The 15388-nt window shown below is 33.5% G+C and overlaps 1 protein-coding gene across 1 annotated transcript in view; it reads left to right on the forward strand.

Moving 5' to 3' along the window:
• Positions 1-644: 644 nt before the first annotated feature.
• Positions 645-15388, forward strand: part of LOC118183526 (uncharacterized) — a 162106-nt gene continuing 147362 nt past the window's right edge. The window contains exon 1 of the mRNA XM_035353109.2: positions 645-799. The gene's annotated coding sequence lies outside the window, so the exon portion shown is untranslated. The remainder of the gene's footprint in view (positions 800-15388) is intronic.

The raw sequence follows: 15388 nt of genomic DNA on the forward strand, positions 1-15388 counted from the left end.
TATTCCATACTTCCCATTATAAGTCAGAAATATTTATGTCAATAAAACAAATCTTAGAAGAAAGTAGAGCATTAAACACGCGCAACAGATAAGTTTTCATGCCGTTAAATCTAAATTGTTTTTCATTCGCTTCAGAAACGTCCTTTTTTAAAAAAGGACCTGTTAGCTGGCACCCAGTTCCGAAAGCAAAACTTCGCAAAATAGAGCAAAAGTTAGCTAAAGAAACATTAATTGTACGATTGATCGATGGTGAAATAACAACACGAAAGTTTACGCGTCATCTCCTTTTTGTTAAAATACAACAAACTCATTGTTATTAAGTTGGCCTCATGTGCAAAGTAATCCTTTTGTTGAAATAACTCTTATACAAGATGATACCGAAGTTTTAGCCTCGGCTGGAAGCTCAGCGAACATTGCGTTAATTTCAAAATATCGTTTTCTGGTAGCGCGAACGTTTGTGTTGCCAAACAGAAAAACGTTATAAAACTTAGAGTTTGCCATAGGAGAATCTCAATAAAATAAAATTTAGCAACGGAACAATCGAGTCCAAGAACTTGAAAGATTGCCGATACAATCGGATACGGCGGCGTGGAGGTTGGGAAAAGTTCTAAAATAGCATCTGCGGGGTGAGCCCCGGCAATCACTCTTATTTTAGCATAGGTGTGGGTGCGCTCACTTTTTAGACGGTGTTCTTTCTTTAAAGAAAGTCAGCGATATGGTAAATGCTTAGTTGGAGACGGAGTAACAATCGTGACATAACCGTGTGCACGTGGCACTCGAAAATTGTGGAAAACAGAAGGTAAGTGCATACATACATCCTACGACATAAGAGACTTGCATTGCTTATGAAAAACAAAATAATGTTTTTATGCATTAACTTTAAAAATAGTACGATTATTTTCTAGGATCTATATGTGATTAATCTCTGCATTTTAATAGCAAAATGCTTTGACAACGAAACACTACATAAAGGTTTTGCAAGCAATTATTTTATAAATTCAGGTTTTTGAAAGTAAACTTGCAACTTCTTTTGTTTTGTAAAATGAGCAGAACTTTCTTATTGTTTTACCATCCCTTTCTTAAGAATTTTATTTCTACATTAGAAAATTATTGCATGCATTTCAGCATGTAATGCAGTATTTATTTATGTAAACATACGAATGCAGCTATATACACCACGTTAAGATGAGCAGGTCGCAAAACAGCAAAAATCCTTTTCAAATTGAACTGTCAGAATGTAAAAATAAATCATCATTTCCAAAAAAGAAGCATTTTATCATTTCATTCAAGTAAATAACTCATTCATTTTATCTGTTAATGTAGGAGCTGAAAAAGTAAAAACATTTAATCTTCCCTTTTTAATCATTTTACTTGAACATTTATACATTTAATACTTCAAATTCTGGACACGTATGCATTATTATAATTTTGCCGCCAATATTTGTTGCAGGGTTCGTGAATATTACTGACATATTTATAAAAAGCGTAAGCTGACTGTTTATATGAATAAAAAGTACTAATGCTTCATCAGATTTCATTACGCAGAATTGCTTAAACAGTAACTTGAACAAAATATATAAATGCGATCTCTGACTTTTTTCCGTCTGGACAACAAGCATCAAACAACATTTACAGACATATATACGAGCCAGTTTCATACATCTAGCGAGAAAACATTATTTTCGCAATCGGCTCATTTCGTCTGTGATGAGATTTCTTTAAACTTAAGAAATGTATCTCCTACACTAGTTACTTTGATCAGCAAAAGACGACATGCTAGAAATAGAGTGACACACTTAAAAAATTTAGACGTTATTTTTACTTGAAAACAGAACTACTGTTATAATTGATAAGAATGCCAAACGTACGCAAAAAGATTTTTAATTCCATTAAAAACTTTCTTCTTTAGCTAACATTTTAATTTAATATAATTTATGTTAACGTTGGTTACGGCTATACAATGAACTCTGAATTCTCCAGGAGTCTTTTCGTGTTATTTTATCTTCTTTAAATACATTCATAACTTCGTGTCTGCCTCTTACTAACTATTACCAGGAAAAAAGGTTTTCAAAAAATAATAAAGGAGGATTAGATAAAATATGTCAGTTCAAAACTTAAAAAATTCTCACTTCAAAAATTTCAAAATTTTTATACATTTCTGAGCTAAGCTGCAATATTAATGGGCTAATTTTTCACAAATATGATAGATATGTGCGGAATTTTATTAGTCCAAGGGGGCAATTTGTCCTGAAGGACTATTAATTTCATTTTAGCGTTTTGCGTTGAAAACTATAAACGGCGAATCACTTTTCAAATTGATGCTACCAAATAATATCGACCTGTATTATATTTAAAGAAATTAAATGATGAAGAATCTGCATGAATGTATGTATGTTTCTCGCATTGTGATAAAACAACGGTACCCAGAGCCATCAAAATTTGAATAAAGTAATCTTTCATAGAATATGGGCATGTGGAAGCCCTAATTTAAATTTGAAATTTATTTTATTATCGATTTCATACTTTGTAAGATGTCCGTTTTTTCTTTGGATACTTGTTTGGAATTTTTGTCCCACTTGAGGCTCCAATTTGACGGTTTTTTTTCCTTTCTTGTTGATGATATTACCTATCGACGCTTTAGATATCACAAAACCATGACTCTCACATCGTTTTTGGATAACTGAGTATGCATATTTCTCTTCGGAAAGAGCGTAAATGTAGTCTTCGAATTACTTTTTTGTTAAATTCGCCATTTTGAATAAAAACAAAACTTTCGAGCCACAGACGATAATTTTGACTTTTAAAAACATAGTACAATTGCAATTACTTCTTTTACAGCAAACGATTTTTTATTACCGCTTACCAAAATCGTCTAAAAAATGTGCAAACAGCTTCTGTACAAGATGATACGGAAGTTTTATCCTCGGCTGGGAAGTCAGCGAACATTGCGTTTATTTCAAAATATCGTTTTCTGGTAGCGCGAATGTTTGTATCCAAACAGAAAAACGTTATAAGACTTCAAGTTTTGTAACGCTTCAACGAATTTTTCATTAAAAATCTAAACGATACCAAAGCGAGCAATGGCAACACTGTACGAAAAATAAAAAAAAAAAAAAAAAAAAAAAAAAATCTGAAATGTTTCAGATTTTAAATTACGTCCAAAGGGGCGTTTTTTAACATTTTGTGTGTTACCTTTCTTTATTAAATATCAAGTTCCTCGCACTTAAACCATAAGATCCAGTGCAACAGCAATATCGCAAAATAGTTTTAAAACGAGCATATCTTTAGAATTTCCGATACAGAGACTCACGCGCTGGAGATAAAAATGTTTTTTCTGCACAACGTTGCCATTGCTCGCTTTGAAATCCTTGAGTTTGTTAATCAAAAATTCGTCAAAGTTTTAAAAAATAGGAAATCGATCATAAAACAAATTTCAAATTTCAAATTTCAAGTTTGGTCTTCCACATGCTCATATTCGTTGGAGGATTACGTTATTCAAAATTCGATGACTCTATGTACCGTTGTTTTATCACAATACGAGAAATATACATACATTTATGCAGATTTTTCATTATTTAATTTCTTCAAATATAATGCAGGACTCTAACATTTTGTGGCAACAGTTTGAAAAGTGAACCGACATTTATGAGTCCGACGCAAAATGCCAAAACGAAACTAATAGTCCTTCGGGATTCAAATCCCTTTGGACTAAAAAAAAGATTTTCATCTCTAGCGCGCGAGACTCTGTATCGGAAATTCTAAAGATATGCTCATTTTAAAATTATTTTGCGATAGTGCTGTTGAACTGAATTTTATGGTTTGAGTGCGTAGAACATGATATTTAATAAGTAAAGATAACGCACAAAATGTTGAAAAAACGCCCCTTTGGACGTAATTTATAATCTGAAACCTTTCATATTAAAACAAAATTTTAAGTGGATTTTTCATCTTTTATGCTTTTTTTTTTAAACTCGTAGCTTTTTCTTACCTTTAAGAATGTTACTTTTCGTACTGAAATCGATGATCCATAACTTCGAGCCAAAATAACCCTCAGTTAGATAAGAATACGGTGATGTATCACATGCAGACCACTGCGAAGAAAATTTTAGTGAGGCAGTCTTAAATTAGTATACATCATCATAATACCTGTGAGATTTAACTATGACTTACTGCGCAATCATTTATATAGTAATAGTTTCTTGTATAACGATTTTTGAACCAGAAAGTAAGATATAACGAAAGCTTTGTGTATTTTCTTAAATTCCTGGTTTTCAATGCCTCATTTTTAAGCTTACCTGTTCAAAAATTTAATTTTAATAAAAATGTTCTTTGATATGACCTCAAATCACATTTTATCTTTTGTAGTTCCCCTTTATTTTCAGGAACATTACGAACATGTAGATTTTGTGTTATTTGAGCTATACTTCATTGACTATCAAAACATACTATCTTTGAAAATATCGAATTCATTATATTCTTTGTTTAGCGAAATGACAAGTTCTACTATGGTTGAATAAATGGAAATGATAATTTTTTTACTTCTTTTGTAATACATATGTAAAACAAATACACTGTAGCCTTGACTGTTCAAATCTCTGGTTTTCTTCAACTAGGAATGCAAAGGAACTATATAACTATACTTTCATTGAGGGTTTTTCTTTCGGATGAAATCCGAAGTTCATACAAAACTTGAAGCTTTAATTAAGGCAACGAATGAACTTTAGAACACTTGAGGATAAAAGTTCAGAAGGTTTCAAAGAAAATTGAGTCATATTCACTTTTTACATCGGAAAATCAATGAAAATAGTCCATGCAGCCATCTCACTTTCTGTAAATTCAACACGGCCGAGCGGTAAAGACGCTGAACACTGGTAGTTATTTTTTATTTTAATATTGTTTAAAATTTTGTAAAAAAGCCAATAAATAAACACAATAAATTTGCAAAAAGACATTAATTTAGCAATTTACTAAAATTGCTAAATTAATAAACTGCTTTCGTGGTTCAACATCCTGATTCGCCGGTTCGTATCACGTGACCCTAAGTGATCTCATCTCACGTAAACTACGCTACAAAAATCTAATTCTCTCAACTACATTAATTTCAAGTTAAATCTTAATTTGGAATACAAGTTTAAATGCGAGAATTATATCAATTCATACGAATAGCTCACTCAGAAATTGTGAATAGCTCACTCAGTGAATAGCTCACTCAGAAAAGAATTGATGAATTTAAGCCTTAATTTTGCCTTTTCTGTATTTTCGCCTTCGGATGAGCCATATGATTGCATCCTAATTGACTTAATTATCGCGAATAGTTTTAGGGCATAAAATTGAACTATCTGATAAAAATTCTATGTAATTGTATGCCAGTATTGAAAGAAACAATCAATATGATAAGAAATAGCTGCGAATTGTTTTGAAAACGAGGCGTAAAGTTTAACCATAATATTAATATTCCGTTTAGCATCAATTTTACCAATACTGGCGATTTTATCGTCTGCGCTGGCAAAATGGAAAAGTTCTTCTCAAAAAAATATCTCTAGAATATGTATGAGCAGCTAAGTTACCCATTTGGATGTATTTCTCCACGCAGATGGTTATTTGCCTCTAGTTCATGTATGATGTTTGGACTATGAGCGATTGAAATAAGAAACATGTTGTTGGCATTATTGTGTACTTTTAGTAAACGTATGCTCAACAAACAGGAATGCAAAGGAACTATATAACTATACTTTCATTGAGGGTTTTTCTTTCGGATGAAATCCGAAGTTCATACAAAACTTGAAGCTTTAATTAAGGCAACGAATGAACTTGAGAACACTTGAGGATGAAAGTTCAGAAGGTTTCAAAGAAAACTGAGTCATATTCACTTTTTACATCGGAAAATCAATGAAAATGGTCCATGCAGCCATTCCAGAGAAGCGTATTCCTCTTTTGTATCTTAATTATATCTCTCTGCGCAACTTGCATACCAAGATGATTTAATGGTACATAAGTTTAGAGGATGAGAAGGGGTATATATTTCATTCCCTTCCACTAAATTTTGGATATCTATTATTCGGCGTTTCTTGTTACTTTATTTATAAATGCGTTGTTCATGATCTTGCAGAATTGTTCCAAATTGTGAGAACAGTTGAGTAATTTAAACATCTGGAAGACTCTACCTATTTGATATCTTATAAAAAATACACTGCAGATTTTAAAAGAAATATAATATACATTTTAAATTGGAGGCTTGAACTGCGAATAAAATGTTTTATCACGTCGATAAAAAAGATACTGTAATTTCTTCGCATGCATCAAAAATCGCTAAGCATATTACTGAAAATTGTAATAATCTCTGGTTTAGGAAAAAGCAGTATTAACCCTAGAAATGTATGCAGTCGAGGCGCACAATTCTAACGCTTTTTAAATTTGACGCTTGTTTCACGGCTTTGATGTACGCAGCTGTCCAAAGTTAAGATTGCAAACACAAAGCAATCTTAACTTTACGAGCCAGTTCCATTAGAAAATCCTCCACCAAGGCATCCCTTTCCTTAGGCAGACTGCCCTCGAGGCTTTGCCATAATCACATAAACCAAAGCATGCGATATCTCAGGAAATAATTGGTTCATTGCAATGAAATTTTGTTCACAGATGCCCAATATTATGAGACAGCTAATAGTGTCATAACAAAATAATCAAAGGAAAAGGTTTTGCGATATGCAAATGACTTACAGAACGGCCAAAAACATGACACCTTATATTTTTGGAACGGTCCGGCTGATAAAAAGTGTGAATATCCAGCACAAATTTACATGCCTAACAATGGACCCTAATAATTAAAAATGAAATTGAAAATTAGGTTATCGATCACAGCTTGTGGCAGCAAATCCTTTCGTTCTAAAAGCGAAGATTTTAATGCGTGGAGGATCCTGGGAGGGTATTGACATCATGTAAGTTTCCTTCGTATGGATTTAGTTCCGTTGACTTCTCTGGCCAACCCACATAGAGAAGGAAGGACCCTCTTCATTCATAAAATCCTCGACCAGTTGAGTTTTTTGTAGTCTGTCGTATCATAAGAAGACCCACCAGCGGCTGAGCGGTAAAGTCGCTAAATACTGGTAGTTTGCTCTGAGGTTCGAATACCGGAAAACGGGTTGGCTGTATGCGCGTTTACGGGTTTTTTCAAGTGTATAACGTGTATACGACACAGTTTCCCTTAGAAAATCTCCCACGAAGACATTCCTCTTCTTAGGCAGATAGCCCTCGAGCCTTTTGCCGTAATCAAATAAACCAAAACAAACCAAACGTATCATTAGAATAAAGTCCTCTTCAACAGACTCATAAAAACAAATTCCTCTTTGAAAAGCCTCACACAAGTTTCAAGAACCACTTCTGGCCTTTGTAGTGGCCAAAGCCTAAAATGGCTAGTACCCCCCTGACATAAAAATAATAGTAATGTCGTGTGGTCATAGTGCCCCACATTGGCCATCAGTGATGATGCCTCCCCACTCACAGTCATGATGGCTCTGGCTACGAGCAATGCTAGAAGAAACGAATTTCTCCTACCATTGAGTTTAAACGGGAGGATTCATAGACCAAATAGTTCCGTTGGAAGCTATGTTCCGGCTACGTACGCGGAACATTCTACGAGGCAGGCGAAGATATTCCACTTGCAGCTCTGTCCCGAATAGGTTTTTGAGTTTAGTCAACTAACTGATCGGATATCCCGAAAGCGAAAATTCTCGAAGATGTCCTTTGGACGCACAGTCATAGATAGCTTGCAGATCTCGCAACGGTTTTACGTTAGAGGGAGACCCGGGCTTGTCTTCAGGTGGAAACACGTCGAGCATCCCTCTGTGTACTGAATCTCGACTCATCACTGAACAGGGCATGGTCCCAATCTTGCTGTGTTCAAGAATGGTGTGTCTGGTTCCACGGGAAATGTGTTCTGTTTTGTGATCTCCTCAGGGGAACATATCACCGCGCATCGATTCTTCGCAAGTGTCGTGATTCTTGAATGGGCTCGCCGAGACACTCGTTGATAGTACCCTTAGTTTAGAATTGGTATTATCCTGTATATTACCAGAGACACTCCTAACTATCGAGCGACATGAGCATCGAAAGGCCATCCTCAAGTATACCTGGGACTCTCCATCTCAATCCATTGTCTAAACATTTGTGAGAACTTATTTTAACTGAAATTACATAATAAACACCATTCAGAAAACGGAGTTCTTGCAAGAAATACTATTCGAATAAACGTTACTTTTTTGTTTTCCTAAATTAACTAAATAATTAACCCCTTGGGTACATTTGACGTCTGAGACACGTCATTTACTTTTTTTCCCCTAGGAGCGGTTGACGTGTCTAAGACGTCAAACCAAAAAATAAACTCTTGGGTACATTTGACGTCTGAGAGACGACATTCACTTGTTTTCCCTAGGAGCGGATGACATGTCTAAAACGTTATTTGAGGTTATGCACAGTTCTGTTCATTTCATTGTAGCTTGTCAGTCATGATAGAAGAGGCAATTACAGTATTTCGGTGAACATTTTTTGCGATACACTGCCCCATTACGTCAAAAACAAGGAATATATTTTATGATAGTGATAGCGAAAGTGACTTTGAGAAATCTAAAGAAGAATTGTTTAGTGAACCTGAAATTGACAATTACAATGAAATACAAAGCGAAGGTGACGAAGACGATATTGAACTAGAAAATGATGACAAGTGTACTATAATATCAAGGTTTCGAAGACGCACAAGACGTCTATCGAGCAGTGATAGTGAATCTTCTCGTGAACCAGTATCAGAGGAATAGACTTGGGAAGAAGAAGAAAACGTAGCCGATATAAAAAGATTTTCTGAAATATCTGGAATTAATCATTTAAGCCTGCGTAGACTAGGTAGTAATCCTACGCCCTTAGATGTTTTGAAAGAAGATTTTTGGGACACTATAATAGAAGAGACGAATAGATATGCCAGACAAGGGATAGAAAAAGATGGTTGTGTAAAAAAAAAAGGTGGTTTCCTGAAAGTTCTGATGAAATGAAAGCTTATATTGCATTATGCATCTTGATGTCGCACATAAAGAAGCCAAAAATGCATATGTATTGGTCAAAACGATATGCAATAAGTACTCCAATTTTTGCCAGCACTATGGCACGCGATAGGCTATTGATATTTCAAGCTTTCTACATTTTACCGGTAATGAAGAGGAAAATAAAGAAGACAGAATAAGAAAGATTAGAAATATAGTGGATTACCTAAATACTAAATTTTGTTACATTTATACTCCTAAAGTGAAGTAGCTATTGATGAATCGCAACTAAAAATTAGTATATCCGTTTCACATGCAAAAAGTTTCTCAAATAAATCCGTACCCAAGGAGTTAAAAAGGGGAGAATCCTTTTAACCATTCTCGACATTACGTACGATATCAATTTTTAAAATACTAGAAGTAACTATTTTTAAGTATTGCAGAAGTTGTTCTAGGAGATTTAATTTTGGGTATTGGTGTACGTAAAAATAAAACAAACAAGAAAAACGACATTTTTATGCTGTTTGATTTTTACTTCCTTGTACGAAGTAAAAAGGAAGTACTGTAATCGCGAAAAGTTTCAGGCAGCATATTTCAACGAAAATATCCATTTTGACCGCTATCGAATGCAATTTAACGATGTTTTTGCGTGATATCTGTACGTAAGGACAGAATAAAATACTCTTTTCCTTCAAAAAAATTATAAAACTGCTTTAAAATGAATTCTGAAGAGAATTTTTCGTGGCGTCTGTACGAACGTATGTGCGTACGTACGTATCTCGCATAACTCAAAAACGAGTAGCCTCAGAACGTTGAAATTTTGTATATAGGACTGCTATAACATGTAGATGTGCACCTCGTATTTTGGTTGCAATCGGCCGCACCAAACGTATATAAATATATTTATATATATATATATCCACTCTGTTACCCGGCTCAGTGATCTCAGTTTCTTTACTCTTATATGTTTGTAAATTGTGCATTTTTTGCTTTAAAAATGATTGTATTATATGTTTGTTTTTATCTTCCGGTTAAGGTTTTTATGCCTTAACCGGAAGATAAAAATAAACAAACATAATTCTAAAAATATTGCATACATGTAAATCTGTATGCAATATTTTTAGAATTATCAACAATTTTAAAGTTGTGTAAGTGCCGCTAAGCCTTTTTTTTATGGCGGCCATTGATGTTTACATTTGAAACAGGAGACTAGTGGATTTGTTGCCAATCTAGAGAAACTTAGCTTCGCAACGACAAAGATAACGCATTCATTTATTATTGCCAATTAAATCATGCTTAATTCTTTCTGGAATTTTTTCGAGGAAATAAGTGTTTAAGATTTACTTCGTAATTTTTAATATATATATTTTGAGTTTTTATGTATTTTTGCCTTCTCGCGAAGTGAGAACTGAAGTAATTAAATGAGAAATACTCAATCGTCTGTAAAAAAACTGTTTCTTTTTTGTTTTGTTTGCTTAATTTCTTTTATACATCGTTTTAGCTTTATTATAGTATTTGAATAGAAGATGTGGCAACGATTAGATAATTCTATTCTTTAAATGATATAAATTTTGTGCATTATGAGTTATAATATGAACGAAGTATATAAGTTAACTGTTATATAATTATTGGATTATATAACAGTTAACTTTTTCCGTTATATAATTATTATATAAGTTAACTGTTATATAATTATTAATACTGTTAAGTGAATCTAGCGCCAGAGTGTCCTATGTTAAACAAATACTAGAGTGAATTTTAAAGAATGCATTTATTCTATTGTGGTTTATGCGCTGTCGGCGAAGTAGATTTAATTCAATCCAATAAGTTTAAATGAATTGCAAGAAAAAATGCGTATAATTTAATATTCCAATACAAGGAAGTCATGGGGTGTACACATCAGATTTTTTATAATGGAATAGCTGACTGTCCCATGCTTTGTAGCTGACTGCCCCGTTCCTGAATGGAAAATATCTATATCACTCTAATAATTCTAAAACTTTGTGCAAGCTTCACAAAAGCTAAAATGGCTTAGATTAAGTGAAGTTCCCCAAATTAGCTATTGGCATGTAAAATTACATACTTTACCTAACTTACATTCGCAGGGTAATTTTATTGAGTGTCACTGTACATTTATTTGCCTTTTTCATCCTTACTGCTCTAATTCGCTTAGTTAGGATGTTGTTTTACTTTTCAATATTTTTACAAATCAATATATAGAATATTTAGGTTACCAAACGAGGAGAAAAATTGGTGGCTTTAGTTGCGGAATAACAGACGTAATTGAATAACTGTTCGAGCTCTGATAATATAAGAAATCTCCTAAATGCGATGTGACTTATGTCCTAAAATATCTGCATAGCCTTTAAAAAGAAAGTAAAAACAAATAAATTCCGTTTAAGAAGATTAGTGGCTCAAATGATAACCTCTTTGTCGTTAGAAATGGAGCATAACAATGGTGTCTCGTATTCTTAATTTAGGTTAGCGTCGAAGACAGACTGTTTATTTCTTCACCTTCTGGTTTGGATCATAATGTGAAACCGACGGGAAAAAATATAATCGACTTATATTTTTTCTAGCTCGACGCTAGAAAGAGAGAAGAGCAATTAGTTAAATAAATAGAAGGGTTAATTTGATGAGCTCTTTTGTTGCTATTTTACTCGAGTTGTGACGCAGTTCTCAGTTATAAATAGCTTTATAGAACTTTCGCGCAGACAATGAGAAGTTTATCAAGCTGTAAATATTGTTACTTTAACAAAAGATTCTAATATATGAACGCATTCAAATACGTTCTCAAATTATATTTGATTTTACTTCAAATTATTTAAAATAATAATTAAAATATTTTACTAAATTGCACAATAAGCAAACAAACAAGAACAACCAAAAAAAAAAAAAAAAAACTTAAAGCTTTTAGATTTTGTATTACTCTCCAAAGGGACGTATATTTTTAATGTTTTGTGCGTTAGCTTTATTTATTAGGTATCATGTTCTTTGCATTTAAGCCATAAAATTCAATTCGACACCAAATCATAAAAATAATTTAAAAAGAGCATATCTTTAGAATTTCCGATACACAGTCTCACTCGCTGGAGATATTTTTTTTTTTTTTTTTTTTTTTTTTTCCGTACAGTGATGCCATGGCTCGCTTTGAAATCGCTGAGTTTGTTGATCAAAAATTCGTTAACATTTTACAAATTATGAAATACATAATAAAACAAATTCCAAGTTCAGACTTCTAGACGCCCATATTTTAGTATTTCAAATATACAATTTGAAAAAGTGAACCTGCTTTTATAATGAACCAACGCAAAATGCCAAAACGAAATTAATAGGCTTTCTGGGCTAACGCCCTTTCGGCTAAATAATGAAGATTGTCTACTGTCCTTTTTTCACGTACAATGTTGCCATTGCTCGCTTTGAAATCTTTGAGTTTTTTAATCAAAGGTTAATTAACGTTTACAAAGTATGATATACATAATAAAACTAATTCAAATTTGGGCTTCCAGACACCCATATTTTACGTAATACGTTATTCAAAAATTGACGGCTCTAGGTACCGTTGCTTTTTCATAGTGCGAGAAAAATACATACATTCATTCAGATTCTTCATTATTTAATTTTTTTAAACATAATACAGGACTCTAATATTTGGTGGCAGCAATTGGAAAAGTGAAACGCCGTTTACAATGAACCGGCGCAAAATGTCAAAACGAAATTAATAGCCCTTTTGGGCAAATTGCCCCTTTGGGCTAATAACTGAATTTTCATTCTAGGAGAATAAGCTAACAGTGAATGATTTCAGAATTTTGATAAAAATTAAAGCGATGTGTTGTACAGGCTTATTCAAAACAGCAGACCTTATATCAGATTACCACCAGGCGGATTTTTACTAACATAGTACAAGATGCTCCAGTTAACTTCTGCAGAGAGATACTATATGCCTCAATGTTGCTCGTTGGCAATCCGTAAATTAAATAAATATCTTGTCTGTTACAACAATATTAATTTTTTTCACAATAAATACTGTCACTAAAAAGAGATTTTAAACGTGTCATTATATTTCGTTCTTTCATTATTGAAATAATTAATATAAAAAAGGTATTTCTTATATTTCGAAATATTTTACCACAGTCGAAATGATGTAGTACCTTTTTCTTGTCCAAGTTTCGTTATCTTGTACTAGTTACCTTTTCTCGTCCAAGCTAGAGCCCTGTTATAGAAATTATTGACATGCGCTTTTATATACAATATAATGGGAGATATCCCCGTAGTTCTGTACCTTCTAATAATATATTATTTTGTGTATTTGAATATTAAACCAGCTTATTAGGTGTTCTGCTATTAGGTGCTTCATTCAGCTTATTAGGTGTGTTATTAGGTGTTCTTAGGCACTACACGAAAAGGAAGGATGTTCCGTGAATGCCTTTTTAAGGGAAACTGGCTAGTATCCACGTTGCATCCAAAAAGCTACGGAAACGCCCAGGCAGCCAGCCTCTGTGCCGGAAATCGAACCCCAGACCGAACTACCACTCTTTCGATATTTTGGTCGTGTGGCAAGGAGCAGAATCCTGCTGAAAAATAAACGAAGCATTGTTGGGAAAGAGATCTCTGATGGAAGGTAGAAGGTTTGGTTCTCGAATAGTGTCAATGTATTTTCTGGCATTCAGTGTCCCATCGATGAGATCAAGGCGAACAATACCATCTGCTGACATGCATGACTAAATCATAACATTAACTGGGTTCTTCATAGTTGCTTGAATGCAGTCAGGATGTAGCTCTTCTCCTATTCTACGTCTTACATATTTTCCCCCATCACTACCGAATAACGATATCTTAGTTTCATCACTCCATATAACTTGTGACCACTGATCATCTGTCCAATTAATGTGTTCCTTTGCCCACTGTAGTCCTTTTTTTCCGTTGCTGAAAATTAAGATAAGGCTTTTTTCGTGGAATTCTACCTCTCAGTCCAATATCTGTTAATCTCCTGATTGTTCTTGAACTGACAGAAACGCCAGCATCATTCAGATCACTTCTGATGGCCGCTGATGACATTTTTCTATCTTGGAGACATAGTCGTTTTATTCTTCTGTCATTAATATATGTGGTGCACCTTTTTCGGCCTTTTCCTTCTTTGTTTTTTACTGAATTTGTCTCCTGATATAGTAAACAAAACTTTCGCACTCCAGATGTAGTCACTGAACCACCCACCTGTCTTGCAATTTCAGCATAGGAAAGTCCACTTTCTCGTAACACAATAATATTACATCTCTTTCGAGGTGTCCAATCTACTCTTTTATTTGATGTCATTGCTTCTTGCCTAAATATTAAAAATTTTACAAAAATTCCTACTTGTAATTGCAGTGTATAAGAAACAGGTCCTCCTTCTACAGAACAAAGCAAAATAATTGTTTTAAGTGTAAACATGATGTCAGCTTCTACTGGCAGTTACTAACATTTGATTGGTTCTCAGAACAAGAACAGTGATTGGCCAGGAAAGCTAGACATTACAAACCACTTCATAACTGTGTTTTTTATTTATATTAAAGTACATATAACTTTTTTTGTATTGCAAATAATTTAATTTTGTGTTTTGTATTGAATTTATTAATAAATTCTCTTTAAAATGATATATACAAGTTTGCATTTTGCGAAACGTAACATTTTCTATAAGTATACAAATTTCAAAAACATAAAAATTTCCAAAAGTGTCCACAATTTTGTCGAGCACTGTATATATGAACTCTGCTAAATAAATGTGAGAGTGACTTCTCTCTAACAATGTTCATATTTTCTATTTTCTGGCAATTTCTTGGCAGTTATTTCAACACTACGTTTCCATGGCATACCTTGCGTCATATACAGCTCATTTGTGGGAGATTTGAGACACCCGAGAGTTTTTGGCAAAATACCACTAGCTTTTAGAAATAAAGCATCGCTTTTATTTAATTTTTGGCAAATATATTAAATGCAAGATGCAAAATGCAGTAAAAGTTATCAGAGAACTAAAAAATAAATAAATAAATAAATAAATAATAAAAATAAAAAAAAAAAAACCCGGAAAGGTGACCCTTTTCTCGTGAAGTGTCGAAACAAAAACTTTCGGCAAAACAAAAGTATAAAAAAGAAAAGACAAGAGAAGCAAAGCAGATTTGCAGTGGTTCTAACTGGTCTGAAGTTGACGTCGAATACAAACGAATATGGATGGCTTTTTCCGTCCTTTCTTAACCCTTCTGTCCCCCCCACAAAAGTCGCATCCTTCTAGAGAAACTGAGAATACTTTCTATGTTTGCCGCAGCCACTGATATTGAAGTAAATCAAATATAAATGTAAAATATATATTGAAGTAAATCAAATAT

The sequence above is a fragment of the Stegodyphus dumicola genome, chromosome 5 (genome assembly GCF_044657685.1).
Source record: "Stegodyphus dumicola isolate Sdum_Otavi_A_Nest chromosome 5, ASM4465768v1".
Classification (NCBI taxonomy): Eukaryota; Metazoa; Arthropoda; class Arachnida; order Araneae; family Eresidae; genus Stegodyphus; species Stegodyphus dumicola.